The sequence below is a fragment of the Phyllobates terribilis genome, unplaced genomic scaffold (genome assembly GCF_046119375.1).
Source record: "Phyllobates terribilis strain yellow unplaced genomic scaffold, ASM4611937v1 Scaffold_4__5_contigs__length_816908805, whole genome shotgun sequence".
NCBI lineage: Eukaryota > Metazoa > Chordata > Amphibia > Anura > Dendrobatidae > Phyllobates > Phyllobates terribilis.
The window spans coordinates 321,479,941-321,497,155 of NW_027362764.1; positions in this window are offsets into that span (position 1 = coordinate 321,479,941).

Below are 17,215 nucleotides of genomic sequence, written 5' to 3' on the forward strand. Positions count from 1 at the left end.
ACATAGTGAAACCAATGGATTTATTTTTTAACTTACCTATTAGCAATTCAATGTTCACTGCCATTCTTGACATCACATAGCACCTATGATGGCCCAGTGGCTTACTGGGTTAATGCGCGTGCCTTGTAAACAGGTGTTCATGAATTCGACTTCACAAAGAGTATTTTTCGTTTACTTACTAATAAGCTTGCTATAGAGCCAATGGAAATGTGCATTGATTTTCGGCTCGAAATAGTGCAATTGTGAGAAATAGAATCTGTATTAATTGTTCATAAAGAACAAGATGTCATCATACGCTGTATAGATTGGCATTAACAATAACATAGTGAAACCAATGGATTTCTTTTTTAATTTACCTATTAGCGATTCAATGTTCACTGCTCTTCTTGACATCACATTTCTCCCGTGATGGTCCAGTGGCTCTCTGGGTTAATGCGCCTGACTTGTCAGCAAGTGTTCATGAGTTCGACTCCACAGACAGTATTTTTCATTTAGCTTCCTATAGAGCCAATGGAAATTTGCATTGATTTTGGGCTCGACATCTCATTTCTCCTGTGATGGTCCAGTGGCTCTCTGGGTTAATGCGCCTGACATTTGAGCAAGTGTTCATGACTTCGACTCCACAGAGATTATTTTTCATTTAGCTTCCTATAGAGCAAATGGAAATTTGCATTGATTTTGGGCTAGAGATAGTGCAATTGTGAGATATAGAATCTGTATTAATTGTTCATAAACAACAAGGTGTCATCATACGCTGTATAGATTGGCATTAACAATAACATAGTGAAACCAATGGATTTCTTTTTTAACTTACCTATTAGCGATTCAATGTTCACTGCTCTTCTTGACGTCACATTGCTCCTGTGATGGTCCAGTGGCTCCCTTGGTTATTGCGCCTTACTTGTGAAGAGGTGTTCATGTGTTCAACTCTACGAAGAGTATTTTTCATTTTGCTTCCTATAGAGCCAATGGAAATTTGCATTGATTTTGGGCTTGAGATAGTGCAATTGTGAAATATAGAATCTGTATTAATTGTTCATAAAGAACAAGATGTCATCATACGCTGTATTGATTGACATTAACAATAACATAGTGAAACCAATGGATTTCTTTTTTAAATTACCTATTATCAATTCAATGTTCACTGCTCTTCTTGACATCACATTGCTTCTGTGATGGTCCAGTGGCTTTCTGGGTTAATGCGCCTGACTTGTGAGCAAGTATTCATGAGTTTGACTCCACGGAGACTATTTTTCATTTGGCTTCCTATAGAGCCAATGCAAATTTGCATTGATTTTGGGCTTGAGATAGTGCAATTGTGAGATATACAAGCTGTATTAATTGTTCATAAAGAACAAGATGTCATCATACACTGTACAGATAGGCATTAACAGTAACATAGAGAAACCAATGGATTTCTTTTTTAACTTACCTATTAGCGATTCAATGTTCACTGCCTTTCTTGACATCAAATTGCACCTTTGATGGTCCACTGGCATACTGGGTTGATGCGCCTGCTTTGTGAACAAATGTTCACGAGTTCGACTCCACGGAAAGTATTTTTAATTTACTTACTCAGAAGCTTCTTATAGAGCCAATGGAAATTTGCATTGATTTTGGACTTGAGATAGTGCAATTGTGAGATATAAAATCTGTATTAGTTGTTCATAAAGATCAAGATGTCATCATACGTTGCATAGATTGGCATTAACAATAACATAGTGAAACCAATGGATTTCTTTTTTAACTTACCTATTAGCGATTCAATGTTCACTCCTCTTCTTGACATCGCATTGCTTCTGTGATGGTCCAGTGGCTTTCTGGGTTAATGGGGCTGACTTGTGAGCAAGTATTCATGAGTTCAACTCCACGGAGACTATTTTTCATTTGGCTTCCTATAGAGCCAATGCAAATTTGCATTGATTTTTGGCTTGAGATAGTGCAATTGTGAGATATAGAATCTGTATTAATTGTTCATAAAGAACAAGATGTACAGATTGGCATTAACAGTAACATAGAGAAACCAATGGATTTCTTTTTTAACTTACCTATTAGCGATTCAATGTTCACTGCCCTTCTTGACATCAAATTGCACCTATGATGGTCCACTGGCTTACTGAGTTGATGCGCCTGCTTTGTGAACAGATGTTCATGAGTTCGACTAAACTGAAAGTATTTTTAATTTACTTACTCATAAGCTTCTTATAGAGCCAATGGAAATTTGCATTGATTTTGGACTTGAGATAGTGCAATTGTGAGAAATAAAATCTGTATTAATTGTTCATAAAGATCAAGATGTCATTCTACGTTGTATATATTGGCATTAACAATAACATAGTGAAACCAATGGATTTCTTTTTTAACTTACCTATTAGCGATTCAATGTTCACTGCTCTTCTTTACATCACATTTTTCCCGTGATGGTCCAGTGGCTCTCTGGGTTAATGTGCCTGACTTGTCAATAAGTGTTCATGAGTTCAACTCCACGGAGAGTATTATTCATTTAGCCTCCTATAGAGCCAATGGAAATTTGCATTGATTTTGGGCTTGAGATAGTGCAATTGTGAGATATAGAATCTGTATTAATTGTTCATAAAGAACAAGATGTCATCATATACTGTACAGATTGGCATTAACAGTAACATAGAGAAACCAATGGATTTCTTTTTTAACTTACCTATTAGCGATTCAATGTTCACTGCCTTTCTTGACAACAAATTGCACCTGTGATGGTCCACTGGCTTACTGGTTTGATGTGCCTGCTTTGTGAACATATGTTCATGAGTTCGACTCCACGGAAAGTATTTTTAGTTTACTTACTCATAAGCTTCTTATAGAGCCAATGGAAATTTGCATTGATTTTCGGCTTGAGATAGCGCAATTGTGAGAAATAGAATCTGTATTAATTGTTCATAAAGAACAAGATGTCATCATATGCTGTATAGATTGGCATTAACAATAACATAGTGAAACCAATGGATTTCTTTTTTAACTTACATATTAGCGATTAAATTTTCACTGCTCTGCTTGACAGCCCATTTCTCCTGTGATGGTCCAGTGGCTCTCTGGGTTAAAGTGTCTGACTTATGAGCAAGTGTTCTTGAGCTTGACTCCACGGAGAGTATTTTTCATTTAGCTTCCTATAGAGCCAATGGAAATTTACATTGATTTTGGGCTTGAGATAGTGCAATTGTGAGAAAAAGAATCTGTATTAATTGTTCATAAAGAACAAGATGTCATCATACGCTGTATAGATTGGCATTAACAATAACATAGTGAAACCAATTTATTTCTTTTTTAACTTACCTATTAGCGATTCAATGTTCACTGCTCTTCTTGACATCACGTTTCTCCCGTGATGGTCCAGTGGCTCTCTGGGTTAATGCGCCTGACTTGTCAGCAAGTGTTCATGAGTTCGACTCCACAGAGATTATTTTTCATTTAGCTTCCTATAGAGCAAATGGAAATTTGCATTGATTTTGGGCTTGAGATAGTGCAATTGTGAGATATAGAATCTGTATTAATTGTTCATAAAGAACAAGATGTCATCATACGCAGTATAGATTGGCATTAACAATAACATAGTGAAACCAATGGATTTCTTTTTTAACTTACCTATTAGCGATTCAATGTTCACTGCCCTTCTTGACATCACATTGCTCCTGTGTTGGTCCAGTGGCTCTCTGGGTTAATACGCCTAACCTGTCAGCAAGTGTTCAGGAGTTTGACTCCACGGAGAGTATTTTTCATTTAGCTTCCTATAGAGCCAATGGAAATTTGCATTGATTTTGGGATTGAGATAGTGCAATTGTGAAATATAGAATCTGTATTAATTGTTCATAAAGAACAAGATGTCATCATACGCTGTATAGATTGGCATTAACAATAACATAGTGCAACCAATGGATTTATTTTTTAACTTACCTATTAGCAATTCAATGTTCACTGCCATTCTTGACATCACATAGCACCTAAGATGGTCCAGTGGCTTACTGGGTTAAACAGGTGTTCATGAATTCGACTTCACAAACAGTATTTTTCATTTACTTACTAATCAGCTTGCTATAGAGCCAATGGAAATGTGCATTGATTTTGGGCTTGAGATAGTGCTATTGTGAGATATAGAATCTGTATTAATTTTTCATAAAGAACAAGATGTCATCATACGCTGTATAGATTGGCATTAACAATAACATAGTGAAACCAATGGATTTATTTTTTAACTTACCTATTAGCAATTCAATGTTCACTGCCATTCTTGACATCACATAGCACCTATGATGGTCCAGTGGCTTACTGGGTTAATGCACGTGCCTTGTAAACAGGTGTTCATGAATTCGACTCCACAAAGAGTATTTTTCATTTACTTACTAATAAGCTTGCTATAGAGCCAATGGAAATGTGCATTGATTTTCGGCTTGAGATAGTGCAATTGTGAGAAATAGAATCTGTATTAATTGTTCATAAAGAACAAGATGTCATCATACGCTGTATAGATTGGCATTAACAATAACATAGTGAAACCAATGGATTTCTTTTTTAACTTACCTATTAGCGATTCAATGTTCACTGCTCTTCTTGACATAACTTTTCTCCATCGATGGTCCAGTGGCTCTCTGGGTTAATGCGCCTGACTTGTCAGCAAGTGCTCATGCGTTCGACTCCACGGAGAGTATTTTTCATTTAGCTTCCTATCGAGCCAATGGAAATTTGCATTGATTTTGGGCTTGAGATAGTTGTGAGATATAGAATCTGTATTAATTGTTCATAAAGAACAAGATGTCATCATACGCTGTACAGATTGGCATTAACAGTAACATAGAGAAACCAATGGATTTATTTTTTAACTTACCTATTAGCGATTCAATGTTCACTGCCCTTCTTGACATCAAATTGCACCTGTGATGGTCCACTGGCTTACTGGGTTGATGCGCCTGCTTTGTGAACAGATGTTCATGAGTTCAACTCCATGGAACGTATTTTTAATTTACTTACTCATAAGCTTCTTATAGAGCCAATGGAAATTTGCATTGATTTTGGACATGAGATAGTGCAATTGTGAGAAATAGAATGTGTATTAATTGTCCATAAAGAACAAGATGTCATCATACGCTGTATAGATTGGCATTAACAATAATATAGTGAAACCAATGGATTTCTTTTTTAATTTACCTATTAGCGATTCAATGTTCACTGCTCTTCTTGACATCACATTTCTCCCGTGATGGTCCAGTGGCTCTCTGGGTTAATGCGCCTGACTCATCAGCAAGTGTTCATGAGTTCGACTTCATAGACAGTTTTTTTTACTTAGCTTCCTATAGAGCCAATGGAAATTTGCATTGATTTTGGGCTCGACATCTCATTACTTCTGTTATGGTCCAGTGGCTCTCTAGGTTAATGCGCCTGACATGTGAGCAAGTGTTCATGAGTTAGACTCCAAGGAGAGTATTTTTCATTTAGCTTCCTATAGAGTCAATGGAAATTTGCATTGATTTTGGGCTTGAGATAGTGCAATTGTGAGATATAGAATCTGTATTAATTGTTCATAAAGAACAAGATGTCATCATACGCTGTATAGATTGGCATTAACAATAACATAGTGAAACCAATGGATTTCTTTTTTATTTTACCTATTAGCGATTCAATGTTCACTGCTCTTTTTGACATCACATTTCTCTTGTGATGGTCCAGTGGCTCTCTAGGTTAATGCGCCTCACATGTGAGCAAGTGTTCATGAGTTAGATTCCACAGAGATTATTTTTCATTTAGCTTCCTATAGAGCCAATGGAAATTTGCATTGATTTTGGGCTTGAGATAGTGCAATTGTGAGATATAGAATCTGTATTAATTGTTCATAAAGAAAAAGATTTCATCATACGCTGTATAGATTGGCATTTACAATAACATAGTGAAACCAATGGATTTCTTTTTTAACTTACCTATTAGCGATTCAATGTTCACTGCCCTTCTTGACATCAAATTGCACCTGTGATGGTCCACTGGCTTACTGGGTTGATGCGCCTGCTTTGTGAACAGATGTTCATGAGTTCAACTCCATGGAAAGTATTTTTAATTTACTTACTCATAAGCTTCTTATAGAGCCAATGGAAATTTGCATTGATTTTGGACTTGAGATAGTGCAATTGTGAGAAATAGAATCTGTATTAATTGTCCATAAAGAACAAGATGTCATCATACGCTGTATAGATTGGCATTAACAATAACATAGTGAAACCAATGGATTTCTTTTTTAACTTACATAATAGCGATTAAATGTTCACTGCTCTGCTTGACAGCCCATTTCTCCTTTGATGGTCCAGTGGCTCTCTGGGTTAAAGTGTCTGACTTGTGAGCAAGTGTTCATGAGTTCGACTCCACAGAGAGTATTTTCATTCAGCTTCCTATAGAGCCAATGGAAATTTGCATTGATTTTGGGCTTGAGATAGTGCAATTGTGAGATATAAAATCTGTATTAATTGTTCATAAAGATCAAGATGTCATCATACGTTGTATAGATTGGCATTAACAATAACATAGTGAAACCAATGGATTTCTTTTTTAACTTACCTATTAGCGATTCAATGTTCACTGCTCTTCTTTACATCTCATTTTTACATGATGGTCCAGTGGCTCTCTGGGTTAATGTGCCTGACTTGTCAACAAGTGTTCATGAGTTCACCTCCAAGGAGAGTATTTTTCATTTAGCTTCCTATAGAGCCAATGGAAATTTGCATTGATTTTGGACTTGAGATAGTGGAATTGTGAGATATAGAATCTGTATTAATTGTTCATAAAGAACAAGATGTCATCATACACTGTACAGATTGGCATTAACAGTAACATAGAGAAACCAATGGATTTCTTTTTTAACTTACCTATTAGCGATTCAATGTTCACTGCCCTTCTTGACATCAAATTGCACCTGTCATGGTCCACTGGCTTACTGGGTTGATGCGCCTGCTTTGTGAACAGATGTTCATGAGTTCAACTCCATGGAACGTATTTTTAATTTACTTACTCATAAGCTTCTTATAGAGCCAATGGAAATTTGCATTGATTTTGGACTTGAGATAGTGCAATTGTGAGAAATAGAATCTGTATTAATTGTCCATAAAGAACAAGATGTCATCATACGTTGTATAGATTGGCATTAACAATAATATAGTGAAACCAATGGATTTCCTTTTTAATTTACCTATTAGCGATTCAATGTTCACTGCTCTTCTTGACATCACATTTTTCCAGTGATGGTCCAGTGGCTCTCTGGGTTAATGCGCCTGACTTATCAACAAGTGTTCATGAGTTCAACTCCATCGACAGTATTTTTCACTTAGCTTCCTATAGAGCCAATGGAAATTTGCATTGATTTTGGGCTCGACATCTCATTTCTTCTGTTATGGTCCAGTGGCTCTCTAGGTTAATGCGCCTGACATGTGAGCAAGTGTTCATGAGTTAGACTCCAAGGAGAGTATTTTTCATTTAGCTTCCTATAGAGTCAATGGAAATTTGCATTGATTTTGGGCTTGAGATAGTGCAATTGTGAGATATTGAATCTGTATTAATTGTTCATAAAGAACAAGATGTCATCATACGCTGTATAGATTGGCATTAACAATAACATAGTGAAACCAATGGATTTCTTTTTTAACTTACCTATTAGAAATTCAATGTTCACTGCCATTCTTGACATCACATAGCACCTATGCTGGTCCAGTGGCTTACTGGGTTAATGCACCTGCCTTGTAAACATGTGTTCATGAATTCGACTTCACAAAGAGTATTTTTCATTTACTTACTAATAAGCTTGCTATAGAGCCAATGGAAATGTGCATTGATTTTCGGCTTGAGATGATGCAATTGTGAGATATAGAATCTGTATTAATTGTTCATAAAGAACAAGATGTCATCACATGCTGTATAGATTGGCATTAACAATAACATAGTGAAACCAATGGATTTCTTTTTTAACTTACCTATTAGCAATTCAATGTTCACTGCTCTTCTTGACATCACATTTCTCCCGTGATGGTGCAGTGGCTCTCTGGGTTAATGCGCCTGACTTATCAGCAAGTGTTCATGATTTCGACTCCACAGACAGTGTTTTCCTTTTAGCTTCCTTTAGAGCCAATTGAAATTTGCATTGATTTTGGGCTTGACATCTCATTTTTCCTGTGATGGTCCAGTGGCTCTCTGGGTTAATGCACCTGACTTTTGAGCAAGTGTTCATGAGTTAGACTCCACAGAGATTATTTTTCATTTAGCTTCCTATAGAGCAAATGGAAATTTGCATTGATTTTGGGCTAGAGATAGTGCAATTGTGAGATATAGAATCTGTATTAATTGTTCATAAAGAACAAGATGTCATCATACGCTGTACAGATTGGCATTAACAATAACATAGTGAAACCAATGGATTTCTTTTATAACTTACCTATTAGCGATTCAATGTTCACTGCTCTTCTTGACATCACGTTTCTCCCGTGATGGTCCAGTGGCTCCCTTGCTTAATGCGCCTTACTTGTGAAGAGGTGTTCATGTGTTTAACTCTACAAAGAGTATTTTTCATTTAGCTTCCTATAGAGCCAATGGAAATTTGCATTGATTTTGGGCTTGAGATAGTGCAATTGTGAAATATAGAATCTGTATTAATTGTTCATAAAGAACAAGATGTCATCATACGCTGTATAGATTGGCATTAACAATAACATAGTGAAACCAATGGATTTATTTTTTAACTTACCTATTAGCAATTCAATGTTCACTGCCATTCTTGACATCACATAGCACCTATGATGGTCCAGTGGCTTACTGGGTTAAAGCACGTGCCTTGTAAACAGGTGTTCATGAATTCGACTTCACAAAGAGTATTTTTCATTTACTTACTAATAAGCTTGCTATAGAGCCAATGGAAATGTGCATTGATTTTCGGCTTGAGATAGTGCAATTGTGAGAAATAGAATCTGTATTAATTGTTCATAAAGAACAAGATGTCATCATACGCTGTATAGATTGGCATTAACAATAACATAGTGAAACCAATGGATTTATTTTTTAACTTACCTATTAGCGATTCAATGTTCACTGCTCTTCTTGACATCATATTTGTCTTGTGATGGTCCCGTGGCTCTCTGGGTTATTGCGCCTGACTTGTCAGCAAGTGTTCATGAGTTCGACTCCACAGAGAGTTTTTTTCATTTATCTTCCTATAGAGCCAATGGAAATTTGCATTGATTTTGGGCTTGAGATAGTGCAATTGTGAGATATAGAATCTGTATTAATTGTTCATAAAGAACAAGATGTCATCATATACTGTACAGATTGGCATTAACAGTAACATAGAGAAACCAATGGATTTCTTTTTTAACTTACCTATTAGCGATTCAATGTTCACTGCCTTTCTTGACATCAAATTGCACCTTTGATGGTCCTCTGGCTTTCTGGGTTGATGCGCCTGCTTTGTGAACAGATGTTCATGAGTTCGACTCCACGGAAAGTATTTTTTATTTACTAACTCATAAGCTTCTTATAGAGCCAATGGAAATTTGCATTGATTTTGGGCTTGAGATAGGGCAATTGTGAGAAATAGAATCTGTATTAATTGTTCATAAAGAACAAGATGTCATCATACGCTGTACAGATTGACATTAACAGTAACATAGAGAAACCAATGGATTTCTTTTTTAACTTACCTATTAGCGATTCAATGTTCACTTCCCTTCTTGACATCAAATTGCACCTGTGATGGTCCACTGGCTTACTGGGTTGATGCGCCTCCTTTGTGAACAGATGTTCATGAGTACAACTCCACGGAAAGAATTTTTCAATTACTTACTCATAAGCTTCTTATAGAGCCAATGAAAATTTGCATTGATTTTGGACTTGAGATAGTGCAATTGTGAGAAATAGAATCTGTATTAATTGTTCATAAAGAACAAGATGTCATCATACGCTGTATAGATTGGCATTAACAATAACATAGTGAAACGAATGGATTTCTTTTTTAACTTACCTATTAGCGATTCAATGTTCACTGCTCTTCTTGACATCACATTTCTACTGTGTTGGTCCAGTGGCTCTCCGGGTTAATGCGCCTGGCTTGTGAGCAAGTGTTCATGAGTTCGACTCCACAGACCGTGTTTTCCTTTTAGCTTCCTATAGAGCCAATTGAAATTTGCATTGATTTTGGGCTTGACATCTCATTTCTCCTGTGATGGTCCAGTGGCTCTCTGGGTTAATGCGCCTGACTTGTCAGCAAGTGTTCATGAGTTCGACTCCACAGAGATTATTTTTCATTTAGCTTCCTATAGAGCAAATGGAAATTTGCATTGATTTTGGGCTTGAGATAGTGCAATTGTGAGATATAGAATCTGTATTAATTGTTCATAAAGAACAAGATGTCATCATACGCAGTATAGATTGGCATTAACAATAACATAGTGAAACCAATGGATTTCTTTTTTAACTTACCTATTAGCGATTCAATGTTCACTGCCCTTCTTGACATCACATTGCTCCTGTGTTGGTCCAGTGGCTCCCTTGCTTAATGCGCCTTACTTGTGAAGAGGTGTTCATGTGTTCAACTCTACAAAGAGTATTTTTCATTTAGCTTCCTATAGAGCCAATGGAAATTTGCATTGATTTTGGGCTTGAGATAGTGCAATTGTGAAATATAGAATCTGTATTAATTGCTCATAAAGAACAAGATGTCATCATACGCTGTATAGATTGGCATTAACAATAACATAGTGAAACCAATGGATTTATTTTTTAACTTACCTATTAGCAATTCAATGTTCACTGCCATTCTTGACATCACATAGCACCTATGATGGTCCAGTGGCTTACTGGGTTAATGCACCTGCCTTGTAAACATGTGTTCATGAATTCAACTTCACAAAGAGTATTTTTCATTTACTTACTAATAAGATTGCTATAGAGCCAATGGAAATGTGCATTGATTTTCGGCTTGAGATGGTGCAATTGTGAGATATAGAATCTGTATTAATTGTTCATAAAGAACAAGATGTCATCACATGCTGTATAGATTGGCATTAACAATAACATAGTGAAACCAATGGATTTCTTTTTTAACTTACCTATTAGCAATTTAATGTTCACTGCTCTTCTTGACATCACATTTCTCCCGTGATGGTGCAGTGGCTCTCTGGGTTAATGCGCCTGACATATCAGCAAGTGTTCATGAGTTCGACTCCACAGACAGTGTTTTCCTTTTAGCTTCCTATAGAGCCAATTGAAATTTGCATTGATTTTGGGCTTGACATCTCATTTCTCCTGTGATGGTCCAGTGGCTCTCTGTTTTAATGCGCCTGACTTTTGAGCAAGTGTTCATGAGTTAGACTCCACAGAGATTATTTTTCATTTAGCTTCCAATAGAGCAAATGGAAATTTGCATTGATTTTGGGCTAGAGATAGTGCAATTGTGAGATATAGAATCTGTATTAATTGTTCATAAAGAACAAGATGTCATCATACGCTGTACAGATTGGCATTAACAATAACATAGTGAAACCAATGGATTTCTTTTATAACTTACCTATTAGCGATTCAATGTTCACTGCTCTTCTTGACATCACGTTTCTCCCGTGATGGTCCAGTGGCTTTCTGGGTTAATGCGCCTGACTTGTCAGCAAGTGTTCATGAGTTCGACTCCACAGAAATTATTTTTCATTTAGCTTCCTATAGAGCAAATGGAAATTTGCATTGATTTTGGGCTTGAGATAGTGCAATTGTGAGATATAGAATCTGTATTAATTGTTCATAAAGAACAAGATGTCATCATACGCAGTATAGATTGGCATTAACAATAACATAGTGAAACCAAAGGATTTCTTTTTTAACTTACCTATTAGCGATTCAATGTTCACTGCCCTTCTTGACATCACATTGCTCCTGTGTTGGTCCAGTGGCTCCCTTGCTTAATGCGCCTTACTTGTGAAGAGGTGTTCATGTGTTCAACTCTACAAAGAGTATTTTTCATTTAGCTTCCTATAGAGCCAATGGAAATTTGCATTGATTTTGGGCTTGAGATAGTGCAATTGTGAAATATAGAATCTGTATTAATTGCTCATAAAGAACAAGATGTCATCATACGCTGTATAGATTGGCATTAACAATAACATAGTGAAACCAATGGATTTATTTTTTAACTTACCTATTAGCAATTCAATGTTCACTGCCATTCTTGACATCACATAGCACCTATGATGGTCCAGTGGCTTACTGGGTTAATGCACCTGCCTTGTAAACATGTGTTCATGAATTCAACTTCACAAAGAGTATTTTTCATTTACTTACTAATAAGATTGCTATAGAGCCAATGGAAATGTGCATTGATTTTCGGCTTGAGATGGTGCAATTGTGAGATATAGAATCTGTATTAATTGTTCATAAAGAACAAGATGTCATCACATGCTGTATAGATTGGCATTAACAATAACATAGTGAAACCAATGGATTTCTTTTTTAACTTACCTATTAGCAATTTAATGTTCACTGCTCTTCTTGACATCACATTTCTCCCGTGATGGTGCAGTGGCTCTCTGGGTTAATGCGCCTGACATATCAGCAAGTGTTCATGAGTTCGACTCCACAGACAGTGTTTTCCTTTTAGCTTCCTATAGAGCCAATTGAAATTTGCATTGATTTTGGGCTTGACATCTCATTTCTCCTGTGATGGTCCAGTGGCTCTCTGTTTTAATGCGCCTGACTTTTGAGCAAGTGTTCATGAGTTAGACTCCACAGAGATTATTTTTCATTTAGCTTCCAATAGAGCAAATGGAAATTTGCATTGATTTTGGGCTAGAGATAGTGCAATTGTGAGATATAGAATCTGTATTAATTGTTCATAAAGAACAAGATGTCATCATACGCTGTACAGATTGGCATTAACAATAACATAGTGAAACCAATGGATTTCTTTTATAACTTACCTATTAGCGATTCAATGTTCACTGCTCTTCTTGACATCACGTTTCTCCCGTGATGGTCCAGTGGCTTTCTGGGTTAATGCGCCTGACTTGTCAGCAAGTGTTCATGAGTTCGACTCCACAGAAATTATTTTTCATTTAGCTTCCTATAGAGCAAATGGAAATTTGCATTGATTTTGGGCTTGAGATAGTGCAATTGTGAGATATAGAATCTGTATTAATTGTTCATAAAGAACAAGATGTCATCATACGCAGTATAGATTGGCATTAACAATAACATAGTGAAACCAATGGATTTCTTTTTTAACTTACCTATTAGCGATTCAATGTTCACTGCCCTTCTTGACATCACATTGCTCCTGTGTTGGTCCAGTGGCTCCCTTGCTTAATGCGCCTTACTTGTGAAGAGGTGTTCATGTGTTCAACTCTACAAAGAGTATTTTTCATTTAGCTTCCTATAGAGCCAATGGAAATTTGCATTGATTTTGGGCTTGAGATAGTGCAATTGTGAAATATAGAATCTGTATTAATTGTTCATAAAGAACAAGATGTCATCATACGCTGTATAGATTGGCATTAACAATAACATAGTGAAACCAATGGATTTCTTTTTTAACTTACCTATTAGCAATTCAATGTTCACTGCCATTCTTGACATCACATAGCACCTATGATGGTCCAGTGGCTTACTGGGTTAATGCACCTGCCTTGTAAACATGTGTTCATGAATTCAACTTCACAAAGAGTATTTTTCATTTACTTACTAATAAGATTGCTATAGAGCCAATGGAAATGTGCATTGATTTTCGGCTTGAGATGGTGCAATTGTGAGATATAGAATCTGTATTAATTGTTCATAAAGAACAAGATGTCATCACATGCTGTATAGATTGGCATTAACAATAACATAGTGAAACCAATGGATTTCTTTTTTAACTTACCTATTAGCAATTTAATGTTCACTGCTCTTCTTGACATCACATTTCTCACGTGATGGTGCAGTGGCTCTCTGGGTTAATGCGCCTGACTTATCAGCAAGTGTTCATGAGTTCGACTCCACAGACAGTGTTTTCCTTTTAGCTTCCTATAGAGCCAATTGAAATTTGCATTGATTTTGGGCTTGACATCTCATTTTTCCTGTGATGGTCCAGTGGCTCTCTGGGTTAATGCGCCTGACTTTTGAGCAAGTGTTCATGAGTTAGACTCCACAGAGATTATTTTTCATTTAGCTTCCAATAGAGCAAATGGAAATTTGCATTGATTTTGGGCTAGAGATAGTGCAATTGTGAGATATAGAATCTGTATTAATTGTTCATAAAGAACAAGATGTCATCATACGCTGTACAGATTGGCATTAACAATAACATAGTGAAACCAATGGATTTCTTTTATAACTTACCTATTAGCGATTCAATGTTCACTGCTCTTCTTGACATCACGTTTCTCCCGTGATGGTCCAGTGGCTTTCTGGGTTAATGCGCCTGACTTGTCAGCAAGTGTTCATGAGTTCGACTCCACAGAAATTATTTTTCATTTAGCTTCCTATAGAGCAAATGGAAATTTGCATTGATTTTGGGCTTGAGATAGTGCAATTGTGAGATATAGAATCTGTATTAATTGTTCATAAAGAACAAGATGTCATCATACACTGTACAGATAGGCATTAACAGTAACATAGAGAAACCAATGGATTTCTTTTTTAACTTACCTATTAGCGATTCAATGTTCACTGCCTTTCTTGACATCAAATTGCACCTTTGATGGTCCACTGGCTTACTGGGTTGATGCGCCTGCTTTTTGAACAGATGTTCATGAGTTCGACTCCACGGAAAGTATTTTTAATTTACTTACTCATAAGCTTCTTATAGAGCCAATGGAAATTTGCATTGATTTTGGGCTTGAGATAGGGCAATTGTGAGAAATAGAATCTGTATTAATTGTTCATAAAGAACAAGATGTCATCATACGCTGTATAGAATGACATTAACAATAACATAGTGAAACCAATGGATTTCTTTTTTAACTTACATATTAGCGATTAAATTTTCACTGCTCTGCTTGACAGCCCATTTCTCCTGTGATGGTCCAGTGGCTCTCTGGGTTAAAGTGTCTGACTTGTGAGCAAGTGTTCTTGAGCTTGACTCCACGGAGAGTATTTTTCATTTAGCTTCCTATAGAGCTAATGGAAATTTACATTGATTTTGGGCTTGAGATAGTGCAATTGTGAGAAAAAGAATCTGTATTAATTGTTCATAAAGAACAAGATGTCATCATACGCTGTATAGATTGGCATTAACAATAACATAGTGAAACCAATGGATTTCTTTTTTAAATTGCCTATTATCAATTCAATGTTCACTGCTCTTCTTTACATCGCATTGCTTCTGTGATGGTCCAGTGGCTTTCTGGGTTAATGCGCCTGACTTGTGAGCAAGTATTCATGAGTTTGACTCCACGGAGACTATTTTTAATTTGGCTTCCTATAGAGCCAATGCAAATTTGCATTGATTTTGGGCTTGAGATAGTGCAATTGTGAGATATAGAATCTGTATTAATTGTTCATAAAGAACAAGATGTCATCATACGCTGTATAGATTGGCATTAACAATAACATAGAGAAACCAATGGATTTATTTTTTAACTTACCTATTAGCGATTCAATGTTCACTGCCCTTCTTGACATCAAATTGCACCTGTGATGGTCCACTGGCTTACTGGGTTGATGTGCCTGCTTTGTGAACATATGTTCATGAGTTCAACTCCATGGGAAGTATTTTTAATTTACTTACTGATAAGCTTCTTATAGAGCCAATGGAAATTTGCATTGATTTTGGACTTGAGATAGTGCAATTGTGAGAAATAGAATCTGTATTAATTGTTCATAAAGAACAAGATGTCATCATACGCAGTATAGATTGACATTAACAATAACATAGTGAAACCAATGGATTTCTTTTTTAACTTACCTATTAGCGATTCAATGTTCCCTGCTCTTCTTGACATCACATTTTTCCTGTGATGGTTCAGTGGCTCTCTGGGTTAATGCGCCTGACTTGTCAGCAAGTGTTCATGAGTTCGACTCCACGGAGAGTATTTTTCATTTAGTTTCCTATAGAGCCAATGGAAATTTGCATTGATTTTGGGCTTGAGATAGTGCAATTGTGAGAAATAGAATCTGTATTAATTGTTCATAAAGAAAAAGATGTCATCATACGCTGTATAGATTGGCATTAACAGTAACATAGAGAAACCAATGGATTTATTTTTTAACTTACCTATTAGCGATTCCATGTTCACTGCTCTCCTTGACATCACATTTCTCCTGTGATGGTCCAGTGGCTCTCTAGGTTAATGCACCTGACATGTGAGCAAGTGTTCATGAGTTAGACTCAACAGAGATTATTTTTCATTTAGCTTCCTATAGAGCCAATGGAAATTTGCATTGATTTTGGACTTGAGATAGTGCAATTGTGAGATATAGAATCTGTACTAATTGTTCATAAAGAACAAGATGTCATCATACGCTGTATAGATTGGCATTAACAATAACATAGTGAAACCAATGGATTTCTTTTTTAACTTACCTATTAGCGATTCAATGTTCACTGCTCTTCTTTACATCACATTTTTTCCGTGATGGTCCAGTGGCTCTCTGGGTTAATGTGCCTGACTTGTCAACAAGTGTTCATGAGTTCACCTCCACGGAGAGTATTTTTCATTTAGCTTCCTATAGAGCCAATGGAAATTTGCATTGATTTTGGGCTTGAGATAGTGCAATTGTGAGATATAGAATCTGTATTAATTGTTCATAAAGAACAAGATGTCATCATACACTGTACAGATTGGCATTAACAGTAACATAGAGAAACCAATGGATTTCTTTTTTAACTTACCTATTAGCGATTCAATGTTCACTGCCTTTCTTGACATCAAATTGCATCTTTGATGGTCCACTGGCTTACTGGGTTGATGCGCCTGCTTTGTGAACAGATGTTCATGAGTTTGACTCCATGGAAAGTATTTTTAATTTACTTACTCATAAGCTTCTTATAGAGCCAATGGAAATTTGCATTGATTTTGGGCTTGAGATAGGGCAATTGTGAGAAATAGAATCTGTATTAATTGTTCATAAAGAACAAGATGTCATCATACGCTGTATAGATTGGCATTAACAATAACATAGTGAAACCAATGGATTTCTTTTTTAAATTACATATTAGCGATTAAATTTTCACTGCTCTGCTTGACAGCCCATTTCTCCTGTGATG